This window comes from Rutidosis leptorrhynchoides, chromosome 4, assembly GCF_046630445.1.
Source record: "Rutidosis leptorrhynchoides isolate AG116_Rl617_1_P2 chromosome 4, CSIRO_AGI_Rlap_v1, whole genome shotgun sequence".
Lineage (NCBI taxonomy): Eukaryota > Viridiplantae > Streptophyta > Magnoliopsida > Asterales > Asteraceae > Rutidosis > Rutidosis leptorrhynchoides.
In genome coordinates, this window is record NC_092336.1 from 562168271 (window position 1) to 562183139 (window position 14869).

A 14869-nucleotide genomic window follows, 5' to 3' on the forward strand; every position below is an offset into this window, starting at 1 on the left:
CCATGGGCATAAAACTAAAATCAACACGTCAAACATCATGATTACGGAAAGTTTAAATAAGCATAATTCTTTTATTTCATATTTAATTTCCTTTATTTTATATTTAATTGCACTTCTAATTATCGCACTTTTATTTATTGTTATTATATTTAATTGCAATTTTAATTATCGTACTTTTTAATTATCGCAAGTTTATTTTATCGCACTTTTATTTATCGCAATTTCATTATCGTTATTTACTTTACGCTTTAAATTAAGTCTTTTATTTATTTAATATTTTACATTTTGTTTTAACTGCGACTAAAGTTTTAAAATCGACAAACCGGTCATTAAACGGTAAAAACCCCCCTTTAAAATAATAATATTACTTATATATATATATATTCGTATTTTTATAAATTAAACTAATATAGCGTTAAGCTTTGATTAAAAGATTTTCCCTGTGGAACGAACCGGACTTACTAAAAACTACACTACTGTACGATTAGGTACACTGCCTATAAGTGTTGTAGCAAGGTTTAAGTATATCCATTCTATAAATAAATAAATATCTTGTGTAAAATTGTATCGTATTTAATAGTATTTCCTGCTAAAATTTAATAGTATTTTATACCCCTTAGCTTTAACCATCAAGTATTTTTGGCGCCGCTGCAGGGGAACCATCTAGCTTAAAAGCCGGAAGCGCAACGCTAATAAAAAAAAAAATTACGCTTTTGTTAAAATACGTTTTAATATATTCGAAAATATAAAAAGAAAACAAAAATATAAATATTTTTAAGAGTTTGTTAAATATTTAAGTTCAATAAAAGTTTATTTATCTTTATTTTATAAAAATATAAGTTTTATTTAATTTATATAAATATATTACATAAATATATAAAACAGAAAATTCAACACAGCAAAAAAAAAAAACACTCAAGTCCGGTACTGTAGCAGCCCACTCTGTGGCCCGAAACCCTAGCCCATGCGATTGCATGGCTGGATAACTTAGGACTCATGCGATCGCATGAGCCCGTCTGACACGCCACAGTTGACTGAGTACTGCATTAATTACGGTTTATAATTATTATTATTATATTTAAACCCTAATTAGGTTAGATTAGTTAAATATTTAATTTAGTTATTTATTTAATTTGTATTTTTAAGTTTAATTAGTTTTATAAAATATAAAATTAATAGTTTTATAAAATAAATAATATAAAAATAATATTTTTATAAAAATTGTACTTTTTACAACTTTTAGTATATTTTTATATTTTATCCCTTTTTAATTGTTTTAGCGTAACTTTTGTAATTTTTGCTCGTATTTATTTTTAATTCATAGTTTTTGCCATAGTTATTTTTATTTCTAGATTTTTAGGCTTTGCCGTAAAATCCCTTAAGTGTTTTTTCTTTAGACTAAGATTTAAGTGCTTTAGAATTCTGCGACGTTTTTTTAAGTTTTAATACCTTTTTGAGATATTGCCATTTGGGATATAGTTTTTCCTGTAAGCTTTAATATTTTTAGACACCTTTTACCTATGTATCAATTATCATTCCAATTAGTAATCTCAATTTTCGATTATAATTTTAAGTTAGTGATAGTAATAAGGTTGGTTTAGTCGAGTTTTTTTTAAGTTTTATAGTCATTTTTTTTTCTTTCTTATTTTTCGACGCCTTTTATTTTTCGATCTTTTCTTTTTCGACCTTTTTCGACGCGCTCTTTTTCTTTCTTATTTCTCGTCATTCTAGTTTTTAGGACTTAGAATTTTTTTTCTACTTCTTATCTATACTTCTTAAAATTACGAAAATTTATTTTAAGTGGTTAAATTGATAGACATCAAAATTTTATGGTTCGTAGTAATAGTTGGATTTGTACGTGGACCGGGTTATTGGAGCCAAACAGTCCTCAATTATATTGAGACCAAACGAATCCTGCCCCTCTGCTGCATCTTTTGGCTATTCGAAACGTGGGCAAAATCAGAAAAGTCTATTAATTGGATAACTTATATAATTTTTTCTTTCCTTTTAAAAACTAATAGGATATTCAGTGAATGCACCGAGCAAGACGTTCACCACCTTTTGTACGTTCACCACCTGTAACTAGATCAAGACATTTAGCAAATATTATCGCCGTTGATTTTCCTTTAGAATCGTCATCCAGTCGACCAAGTACTCCAATTCAAATTTCCGATAATCCATTTTTTGAACCCGACCTCACAATTGAGAATCCGGAGAATATTCAGGAACGGTTCGTAGATCCTGAACCACTAAACTTTCCTCCGGAGCCACCAATCATTCAAACAGAGATTGTTGAGGAACGAACCATTAAATCAGAATCATCTAGTGATACCGATTCAACAAATTCAATTATGGAAAATCTGGAACCTTTAAGTATGGAAGACCGAATGAGAGCTAAACGCACTGGCCAAGGTCACGCAATTACTCATCCAGACATTAATGCGCCAGATTATGAAATCAAAGGACAAATTCTACACATGGTGACTAATCAATGCCAATTTAGTGGTGCGCCGAAGGAAGATCCAAATGAACATCTACGTACCTTTAATAGGATCTGCACACTATTTAAAATCCGAGAAGTGGAGGATGAACAGATATATCTCATGTTATTTCCCTGGACTTTAAAGGGAGAAGCCAAAGATTGGTTGGAATCGTTACCTGAAGGGGCGATCGATACATGGGACGTTTTAGTTGAAAAATTTCTTAAACAATTCTTTCCGGCATCTAAAGCCGTAAGACTTCAAGGAGAAATTGTTACGTTCACACAGAAGCCAAATGAAACTCTATATGAGGCGTGGACAAGATTTGGAAAGTTATTAAGAGGATGTCCGCAACATGGTTTAGATACCTGTCAAATAGTACAAATATTCTACCAAGGATGCGACATCACTACAAGGAAAGACATAGATATTGCAGCTGGTGGTTCCATTATGAAGAAAACTGAAACTGATGCTTACAAAATTATTGATAACACTGCTTCCCACTCACATGAGTGGCACCAAGAAAAAGATATCGTTAGATCATCTAAAGCAGCTAGAGCCGATTCTAGCCATGACTTAGATTCCATTTCTGCAAAGATAGATGTTGTCGAGAGACGAATGGAAAAGATGACTAAAGATATCCACTCAATACGAATTAGTTGTGAGCAGTGTGGAGGACCTCATTTGACAAAAGATTGTCTTAGTATTGAATTAACAATGGAACAAAGAGAGAATATTTCATACATAAACCAAAGGCCTGGAAATAATTATCAGAATAATTATCAACCGCCAAGACCGATTTACAATCAAAATCAGAATTATAACCGAAATATTCCATACAACAACCAACAAGGTCCTAACAACCAACAAGGTCCTAACAATAAACAAGTATCCAATAATACTTACAATCAGCAAAGACCTAATTTTCAAAACAAACCACCACAAACCGATGATAAAAAGCCGAATTTAGAAGATATGATGACGAAGCTAGTTGAAACTCAAACGCAGTTTTTCACATCTCAAAAACAAACCAATGAACAAAATGCTCAAGCATTTAGAAATCAACAAGCTTCTATTCAAAACTTGGAACAAGAAGTAAGTAACCTAGCAAGGTTAATAGGTGAAAGAAAATCGGGAAGTCTACCTAGTGATACAAATGCTAACCCCCGGAATGAAACAGCTAAAGCCATTACCACAAGAAGTGGTACAACACTTAAACCACCTGAAATACCTGTAACTTCTGATGAAGCTATTCCTACTCCACAAGAACCACAACCTGAACAAGATAAGGAAAAAGAACTGGTAGTTGAAAAGGTTAATGAAGATAACACAGCTAAGGATAAACCTTATGTTAAACCATACCAACCACTACTTCCTTACCCAAGTAAAATGAAAAAAGAGAAACTTGAAGCCGAGCAATCCAAATTCTTGGATATGTTTAAACAGATAAATGTAAATCTTCCTTTCATTGATGTGATTTCAGGAATGCCTAGATATGCTAAATTTCTGAAAGATCTAATCTCGAATATAAAGAAAATGGAAGAACTCTCGGCTGTTACTATGAATGCTAATTGTTCAGCAGTGCTGTTGAATAAGATACCAGAAAAACTATCTGATCCAGGAAGTTTCACAATTCCATGTTTTCTGGGTAGTCTTAGTTCAATAGAAGCATTGGCAGACTTAGGTGCTAGTATAAATTTAATGCCGTTTTCACTATACACTAAACTAGACCTTGGAGAATTGAAACCAACAAGAATAAGCATACAACTAGCCGATCGATCAATAAAATATCCTAGAGGGATAATGGAGAATATGCTAGTTAAAGTTGGTACTTTAGTATTTCCAGTAGATTTTGTTGTTCTGGACATGGAAGAAGATTCTCAAGTTCCTCTCATATTAGGAAGACCATTCTTAAACACGGCTAAAGCAATGATAGACGTGTTCGGTAAGAAATTGACCCTAAGTATAGAGGACGAGAGTGTTACCTTTTCAGTTGATAGAGCAATGCAACAACCGCAATCTGCAGATGATACATGTTATTATATTCAAACTATAGATTAACATGCAGAATTGTTAGAAGAATTTTCAGAATTACAAGGAACAGGAGAATGTTCTTTAGGAGAAGGAACTGAACAAATTGATGAAGCTGAAATGTTAGCTACACTTATAGCTAATGGATATGAACCAACAACAGAAGAAATTCAAATGCTAAAAGAAGAAGACAGATATCGATATAAATCATCGATAGAAGAACCTCCGAAATTAGAGTTAAAGCCACTTCCAAACCATTTGGAATACGCTTATTTACATGGTGAATCTGAATTACCTGTAATAATATCGTCTTCTCTTACTGAAAATGAGAAATCACAACTCATTTCTGTGTTGAAAGCTCATAAACCAGCCATTGCATGGAAGATTCATGATATTAAAGGAATAAGTCCTTCGTATTGCACACATAAAATCCTTATGGAAGAAGGTCATAAAACGTATGTGCAACGCCAACGAAGACTAAATCCGAATATGCAAGATGTAGTTAAAAAAGAAATTATTAAACTGCTAGATGCAGGTTTAATTTATCCAATCTCTGATAGTCCATGGGTAAGCCCAGTTCAATGCGTGCCTAAGAAGGGTGGCATGACTGTCATTACAAATGAAAAAAATGAGCTTATTCCTACAAGGACTGTAACAGGATGGCGTGTATATATTGATTATAGAAAATTAAATGACGCCACCAGAAAAGATCACTTTCCCTTAACTTTCATTGATCAAATGTTGGAAAGATTAGCCGAAAATAGTTATTATTGTTTTCTTGATGGATTTTCCGGATACTTTCAAATTCCAATAGCACCCGAAGATCAAGAGAAAACCACATTCACGTGCCCTTATGGTACTTTTGCTTACAAACGCATGCCATTTGGACTTTGCAACGCCCCTGCAACCTTTCAAAGGTGCATGATGGCGATTTTTCACAACATGATAGAAGAATGCATGGAAGTTTTCATGGATGACTTTTCAGTCTTCGGTGATACATTTGAATCATGTCTAGTTAATCTGGAACGAATGCTTATTAGATGCGAACAATCAAATCTAGTACTTAATTGGGAGAAATGCCATTTCATGGTTAAAGAAGGCATCGTTCTTGGACATAAAATTTCAAAAGAAGGAATTGAAGTGGATAGAGCTAAAGTAGATGTAATTGCTAAACTTCCACATCCCACCAATGTTAGAGGAGTTAGGAGTTTTCTAGGGCATGCCGGTTTTTACCGACGTTTCATAAAAGATTTTTCTAAAATTGCCACTCCTATGAATAAACTCCTAGAAAATGATGCTCCATTCATCTTTTCAGATGAATGTATCAAATCTTTTAATATTCTTAAAGAGAAACTTACTAATGCGCCGATCATGATAACACTAAATTGGAATCTACCGTTTGAACTAATGTGCGATGCAAGTGATTTTGCAATGGGAGCCGTTTTAGGACAAAGGATTGAAAAACGATTTCAACCTATATATTATGCTAGTAAGACATTACAAGGAGCACAAACAAATTATACAACTACTGAAAAAGAACTCCTTGCTATTGTCTTTGCTTTTGACAAATTTCGTTCATATCTCGTTCTAGCAAAAACGGTGGTCTATACCGACCATTCTGCTCTTAGATACCTATTTTCGAAACAAGATGCCAAACCAAGATTAATTCGTTGGATCTTACTCTTACAAGAATTCGATATTGAAATCCGAGATAAAAGAGGAGCAGAAAATCTCGCCGCTGATCATCTTTCTCGTCTTGAAAATCCTGAATTAGAAGTTCTAAATGAATCGGCCATACAAGACAACTTTCCTGATGAATATCTATTGAAGATAGATTATAATGAAATACCATGGTTTGCAGACTATGCAAACTACTTAGTATGTGGATTCCTTGAAAAAGGATTATCGTACCAAAAACGAAAGAAATTCTTCAGTGATATAAAACACTATTTTTGGGAAGATCCACATCTGTTTAAAAGTTGTCCCGATGGAATAATACGCCGATGTGTATTCGGAGATGAAGCTAGTAAAATTTTAAACCATTGTCACACAGGACCAACAGGAGGGCACTATGGGCCTCAACTAACAGCAAGAAAAGTTTATGATGCTGGATTCTATTGGCCTACAATTTACAAAGACGCACACCTTCTTTGCAAATCCTGTGATGCTTGTCAAAGGGCCGGAAAAATAAGTCAACGTGATGAAATGCCACAAAATGTCATCCAAGTATGTGAAGTATTTGAAATTTGAGGTATTGACTTTATGGGTCCATTTCTAAAATCTCATAATAATCTCTATATTCTCGTAGCCATTGATTATGTATCTAAATGGGCGGAAGCACAAGCTCTCCCAACTAACGATGCACGAGTTGTAGTCAACTTTTTAAAACGTCTTTTGCAAGGTTTGGAACACCGAAAGCTTTAATAAGTGATCGGGGTACTCATTTCTGTAATAATCAACTTGAGAAAGTTCTCAAAAGATATGGAGTAACTCATAAAATCTCTACCGCATATCATCCACAAACAAGTGGACAAGTTGAAAATACCAACCGAGCTTTAAAACGTATTCTAGAGAAAACCGTAGGATCAAATCCGAAGGAATTGTCCATTAAATTGGAGGATGCACTCTGAGCTTTTAGAACAGCCTACAAAACTCCAATTGGAACCACACCTTTTAAACTCGTCTACGGAAAAGCATGTCATCTTCCAGTAGAAATTGAACACAAAGCATTTTGGGCTTTGAAGACATGTAATCTTGATTTACATGAAGCTGGATGTCTACGATTAAGTCAACTAAACGAATTAGAAGAATTAAGACATGAAGCATACAAAAATTCGTTAATCTATAAAGAAAGAACGAAGAAATGGCATGATAAAAGAATCAGAAGTTCAAAAGAATTTAAAGAAGGAGACAGAGTTCTTCTTTTCAATTCACGATTCAAGCTATTTCCTGGAAAATTGAAATCAAGATGGTCTGGACCATTCATAGTCAAAAGAGTTTTCCCATACGGAACGATAGAATTAATAAATTCAAATGGAATTGAATTTAAAGTTAATGGTCACAGAGTTAAACATTACATAGATAGTCCGATGGAAGTCGACAACGAAGTTAATCACAATTTCGATACCGCAGCTAACTAAGTGTGAGGAGAATCAAGTCTTTTAAGGTTTTATGTATTTCTGTTAGAGTTAGATTATCTGTTTTCGTGTAGTTCTCGAAAATCGAACCCGAATGGTCTTTCCCTAGCAGACCCTAAAGAACTAGTCTTCTCCCCCCATTCTGAATTTTTATTTTTTTTAGGAAATGAAGACTGCCTGTGAACTAAACCATGGTCTAATGCTACACGCTTTGATCACTAAACGTAATAATGACACACTTCCGAGTGAAATAGTATTAGTAATCAGAGAAAGATTGGACGAAGTAAGAAAAGAATCCAGATGCGAAGATAATAAGTTACAATTTGGTAAAGAAAAATCAAAATCCGCAGCGAAAAGAAGAGCACGACACCTTGAAAGATGTTACAAATGCGGAAAATGGTCACATGGAGGTAAATGTTCAAATAATCAAACCTATTCAAATACCGAATTTGTTACTTTATGCAGAGACGGACCGTTCATATGTTTAGAAGAAAAAACACTGAATGCTCGAGGTTACGCCTATGTAGCTATGGAAAACCAATTAAACCGACTATCTTATGAATGGGATAGATCATATAACTAAAAATACTATCTCACAGGTAAGTCTGTACAGTTTTTATTTTTTTATTTTTATTTTTAACCTTTTGATAATAAACGTTAATTTGTTCGCTATAAAGTATTAAATTGGTATTGAATAAAATTAGGTTTGGCGACCGAAATTATTGATATCATACAAAAATTTATTACATCACTGCGAAATTTAACGTTTATTCTTAAGGTATAAATATCTTTAATCAATCAACCCAAAATATTTCAAAAATTCGTCATGAGTTAAATTAGGTCATGGAACTGAAATTACTTTACCGAAAAGAGGGGCGCATATTTTTGATAATATTTGATTGATTAAAGTGGGATAAAAGCTAAAAAGATTTTTAATTTTATTTTTTTACCATGTTTTTAAAATTAATATATAAATATTAAATTAATATTTTGAACTTTGTAAAATCAATATATTTAAAATTGTAAATATTTGAAGAATTAATCTTTTTAATATAATTTTGTATGTATAAAAACAAAAATATAATATAAGTTTGGTGTGAATTTGTAATATGAATTTTTATTTAAGTTTGGTGTGAATTTTTAATTTTATGCATATTTTAAATTTAAGTTTGGTGTGAATTTAAAAACAAAAATTTACTTTATTTCGCTAAGTTAAAAATATGATTTTTAAAATTCGTCGTGAGTTGAAGACTAGGTCGTTGAACCGAAATTGCTTTACCCGAGGGAGGGACGAGAACTTTTATTATCATTATTTTTAATCTTATTGAATTAAAGTATGCCAAAAACATTAAAAAATCCAAAAATCTTTACTTTTAAAACCGCGCTTTGATTTGACAAATTTTAAAAATTTTGTCGAGAGACAGACTAGGACATCGATCCGAAACGCCCTCATCCTAAAAAGAAATAAATTTCTAAAATTTTATTAATTTTATGTTTTATAAAGTATAAGGTTTTATTTATTAAAAAAAAAAGGCAAAACACTGTAGCCGGCACCCCATGCGATCGCATGGGGTTTGCACTTGGAACCCATGCGATCGCATGGGGACCAAATGCAGGTCAGACTCAAAACTTCCAGCGGGTCTGTCTTCTCCACACAACACACACACAAACACGAACCAACCCCAAAATCACCTCTAAAATTCGCAATTTTCCACCGTAATTCGTCATTTTTCTTGCTCTAATCATGCCTAGATTCTCATTCTTCAGCAAAATGGTAAAAATTACACTCAAAAACTCATAAATTTGCTAGTTTTTGTGATAAATTCTAATTTTTTACCTAATGCAATTTTGTTAATTTCTAGTGTAATTAGTGTTAAATTGTTAGTATTTTATGCATGTATAACCTAGATTGATGCTATTTAACATGATTTGAAGCCAAAAACTTCAAAATTTTTAGAAATCTAGGGTTTGTGTTCTTGAGCAATTTGGGACTTTTTGATATAAACATGTTATGGCCAATTTTTGTCATGAATTATTGCTAAATTGAGTAGTGTAACATGTTTAGATAGTTAAATGATCCAAACATTGATCCTAAACATAATTTTTGGAGATTAAAGTGGACTTTTTAAGTCCAAAATTCATGAACTTGATTAATTTGATATATTTGTCATTTGAGACTTGTTTAATTATTAGTAATGAATATTTTGACATGTTATTTGAGTTAAAAGCTTATGAACTTTGTATACATTCTCATATTTGCTTATTTGAAAAGTGTAGAATTGTGAAAAATTGTGAAAATGTGTATAAGTTTAATTTTGATTTAACATGTTATAGTGATTGTTTTAAGTTGTTATTTTGCTAACACTAATGCATATTTGGATGCACAAATTTTGTGTTTAATGTGTTTTGCAGAAAGCCGATACTGGAGGTTCAGGAGCATCATCATCTAGACGACCAGCACCAGAACCAGAACCAGAACCAGAAATGCAACACGAACAAGAACCACAACAAGAACAACAACAACAGCCTGATCAGCACGTACCTTATTATGATCCGGTACAGTTTGTTGATGAATTCATAGTATTCCCAATGAGGCCGCCAGTAGAATTCCCAACGATTCCTGAGCACACTCTGCATCCTAATCTGAGATTTGATAGGAGATGGAGAGATTACGAGACATATCAAAGGAACAAATTCAAATTGGTAACAAAAAATGTAGAGGTGCCAAGGGTAATCGATTGGGCCCCTTTAGAAACGGTCCATCTAGCTGACCGTGTTAGACAGCTTTTAGTTCAAAGGTATGGCAGTTCTTCTTTTACAGATTGGGAACGTCTTTTCACCATTCGTAGACCTGTATATAAGGAATGGTGTGTTGAGTTGATGAGTACTGTATCACTTGATACAAATATAGTTAGAATAGATGATAGAAGATTTCTTAGGTTTATCCTTGGTGGTAGGATGTACAGAATGTCCATGCTGGACATGGCCAGGGCCTTACAGATATATACTCCTGGTGAGTTGCTATTACCCGATTGTACAAATTTGATTCATTATGGTGAAAGGGTAGATAGTAACTTTGACGCTGACGCCATTTGGAGGCGTATGTCACATTTTGATGTTTTTACACGAGCAGGAGGACACTCCTATACACATATTGACAGAGCCGAGCTTCGTATTATTCATAGATTTTTGGCTAACTCGATTACACAGAGAGGTCATAATAAAGAAAAAATTACCTTACATGATTTATTCTACCTAAAGTGTATTCGGGATCCTAGAAGCTTTGTCAATATCCCTTACTGTGTTGCTTTTTATTTATCTAAAATGGTAGAGGGAATGCAGGACGGGAGTATAATAGGAGGAGGTATTTTTGTTACTCTCATTGGAGAGTATTTAGTTGTTGATAGGAACCAAGGGGGTCCATTACAGCTTTGTAGAGAACAGGTTGAGCCCTTAGGATTGAAAGTTTATGTGGGTGCTGAGGTATTGAAAAGTAGACGTAACCAGGCAGTACCCTATGAGGGATCTCATCCTCAGGTAAAGAGAGGCTCAGACGAGGAAATGGAGGAGGCGGAAGACATTAGGGATGTCTTTCGAGATGCTATTCTTGACGTCCACGTTCGTATGTATGAGCAGTGGAACTCAGAGCGAGTATACGAGGATTATAGGCGACGCCAACACGATAGCAGGTTAGTTCATCAGCACCAAATCATGAGCTAGCTATCATATCAGGTACCAAATAATTACGTACCTACTCGACCTGCTCATTTTCCGCCACACAGCCCCGATATCCGACCACCCTTTAATCGGTATGACTATAATCAAGCCTATCAGAACACTTATAACCAATAATGGAACCCACCTGACGAGATGAACTGGAACCCATATCCAGACTGATTTAGTTCCATTTGGTTATTTATATGATTTTTATGTTTTTATCTTTTTACTTATTCATGTTTAAACTTATGTTATTGAATATACTTATGTAATCTTTATCATTTTTATTATTATTGTGTACTAATATTTCACATTTAGGATTTGAAAGTGGGATATTAAGTCCCATTTCAAATTGCCATGCATGTTTATATTTGTATGTATGTATATGGTAAATTGTACAAAACAGGGTAAAACAGCGCATTTTCAAAGACTGGCATTAAGTTCAGCAAAAGCTACTAATTTTGACGACAAGATAAATGTGATGTAACAACAGACGGAATGGACAAATGATATGTACCATTTATCATTCAGCAAACAAACGCCAATATATTTGGAAACTTTGGTAAAATTTAATCATTTCTACGCTAATCACCCTCAATAATTTAAATTGTTACTGATTTCTTGCAAATGAGGGCATTGCAAGATCTTAAGTGTGGGAAGGGGTTAAATTCTTTCGGATTTTTAAAATTTTTTTACTTTAAACACTTGGTTACCATTAGAAATACTAGTAAAGTAGTAGTTGTATTAGAATCTAGTGCTCTCTGATAATAAAGAACAGCCCTAATCTTATATACTGACTACCCAATTCTAGTAAAATTTTTCAAAATTTTCAATTAAATGAACTCAAAATCATGTTTATACATATTTATGAACGATAAAACCAGGTGTTAACACCGAAATTATTGTTACCTCGGAAAGGACATAAATTGAGAAACAAACCAAAATGTTAAAATTCATTTAAAATGGAATAGAGGATAATAAAAAGGAAAATAAAAGCCAAGTGTGGGAAATTTTCACCGAGTTATTCAAAATACATATCACATATTTTTGTACAAATAATTGAAAATTCTTTTGTTTTGGACGATAATTAACTGTTTTACCCGATGAAAGAAAAGAGGAGATGGATCTACACGATGAATCAATTCCATCGTTAAAAGGAAGTAAAGTGTTTCGAAAAAGACACGCACTTCTTGATTTAGGTCATGAAGTTGTCGTCCAGACCAGCTGTAGGTTGATGAAAAATCTAGAAAAGTCATCTCTAAAATCAGCAGGAAATCCACGGACCTCAGCATAAAACAGGGTCGCCAAGTGGTCAGATTTATCCTAACCATGAGAAGAATTTATCTCGTACAATGGGGGGCACCGTGCAAATTAGCTTGATAAGACTAATAAATCAGATCCCCAGAAAGGATAATCTCCTTAAAAGATCAAAAATCAGCTTTTAAGCCTGATATTACTCAATCCTAGAGATTGACCTTAAAGATTGAGAATTCAAACTCATGGAATTCAATGATATCTAAACTCGAGCTTGAACGAGAAAATATTTTGATCAAATTATAAACCGATTTGTTTTCTGAAAACTCATTTTCAATGCGTTCATTACCATTGAATGTAAAATCCTAGGAATTCACCTGGAATTCATTAGGTCATCTGAACCAAATCGTGTGTCAACCGTAAGAACGGTGGTTGCATAGCATGGTCGAAGACAGGACCTTGTGCCAGACCGAAAAACTATATGGGTGAGTTTTACTATTGCTCCTACAAAGGATAGTAATTGCGTCCGACACGTTATAGACCATAATTAAAAGCATGTCAGGGGACATTGCCTTAACAGTTGCTTGTTCAACGCTTTCCTTTATAACCGGACGGTAGTTTACCGAAAGGTAATATACGGAGCAAGTATACTGGATGTGTTGCTTTCCTAATACAAGGTTAGCAAGTGGGTGACACAAAACCACAAGTTTTGAGCTAAAATTTTTAAATCTGAAATCCACCAAGCCCACAAAAATATTTTGCAAACACCGGTGAAGGGTTATTCCGGAAAACTTATATAGGGTAAAAACTAGATTTAATTTTCAAAAGATCAAATGTTTTCATAAAGATCCAATTTCCTTAATGGATCTAAATTTTATAGTCATGTGGGACTGTAAACCACATCGTTAGTACCATTGTTTATACCGCCGTAAAGAAATCACTGATGTACAAAGTGTGAAGAATAAAGAAGTGATTCTAGTATTTCAAGACTATATTGCTTGAGGACAAGCAACGCTCAAGTGTGGGAATAGTTGATAATGCTAAAAACGAACATATATTTCATAGCATTATTCCTCAAGAAAGACAAGCTTTTAGTTGCAATTGTCCTATTTACAAGTGATATTCGTTTAAATAATAAAAGGTGAAGACAAAAGACAGATTCGACGAATTGAAGACGCAAACGACCAAAAAGCTCAAAAGTACAAAATACAATCAATGAGGTTCCAATTATTGATAAGAAACGTCTCAAAATTACAAGAGTACAAGATTCAAAACGAAAAGTACAAGATATTAAATTGTACGCAAGGGCGTTCGAAAATCCGGAACCGGGACCAGATTCAACTCTCAACGCTCGACGCAACGGACTAAAAATTACAAGTCAACTATGCATATGAATATAATATAATATATAATTAATTCTTAAAATTAATATATATATTATATTATATTTAAATAAACGTCGGCAGAAGAAAACAACCAAAAGTGGCTCTCCCCAGCTAGCCATGCGATCGCATGGCCTGGAAGGCATAAATCCATGCGATCGCATGAGCCCCTTTTCCAGATCACAGGCCTATAAAAATCGAGCTTTGGTGCACCATTTTTCCATCCATAATATCAATATCTCTATCTATATACGTAGTATATATTTATATTTATATTTTAATTTTAATTTTAATTTTAATTCTAATAATAAGGGTATGTTAGCGAATGTTGTAAGAGTGTAAGTCGAAATTCTGTCCGTGTAACGCTACGCTATTTTTAATCATTGTAAGTTATGTTCAACCTTTTTAATTTAATGTCTCGTAGCTAAGTTATTATTATGCTTATTTAATCCGAAGTAATCATGATGTTGGGCTAAAAATATTAAAATTGGGTAATTGGGCTTTGTACCATAATTGGGGTTTGGACAAAAGAACGACACTTGTGGAAATTAGACTATGGGCTATTAATGGGCTTTATATTTGTTTAACTAAATGATAGTTTGTTAATGTTAATATAAAGATTTACAATTGGACGTCCCTATAAATAACCATATACACTCGATCGGACACGATGGGTGGGGTATTTATATGTACGAATAATCGTTCATTTAACCGGACACAGGAATGGATTAATAGCCACTAGAATTATTAAAACAGGGGTGAAATTATGTACAAGGACACTTGGAATAATTGATAACAAAGTATTAAAACCTTGGGTTACACTCAGTCGACATCCTGGTGTAATTATTAAACAAAGTATTAAAATCTT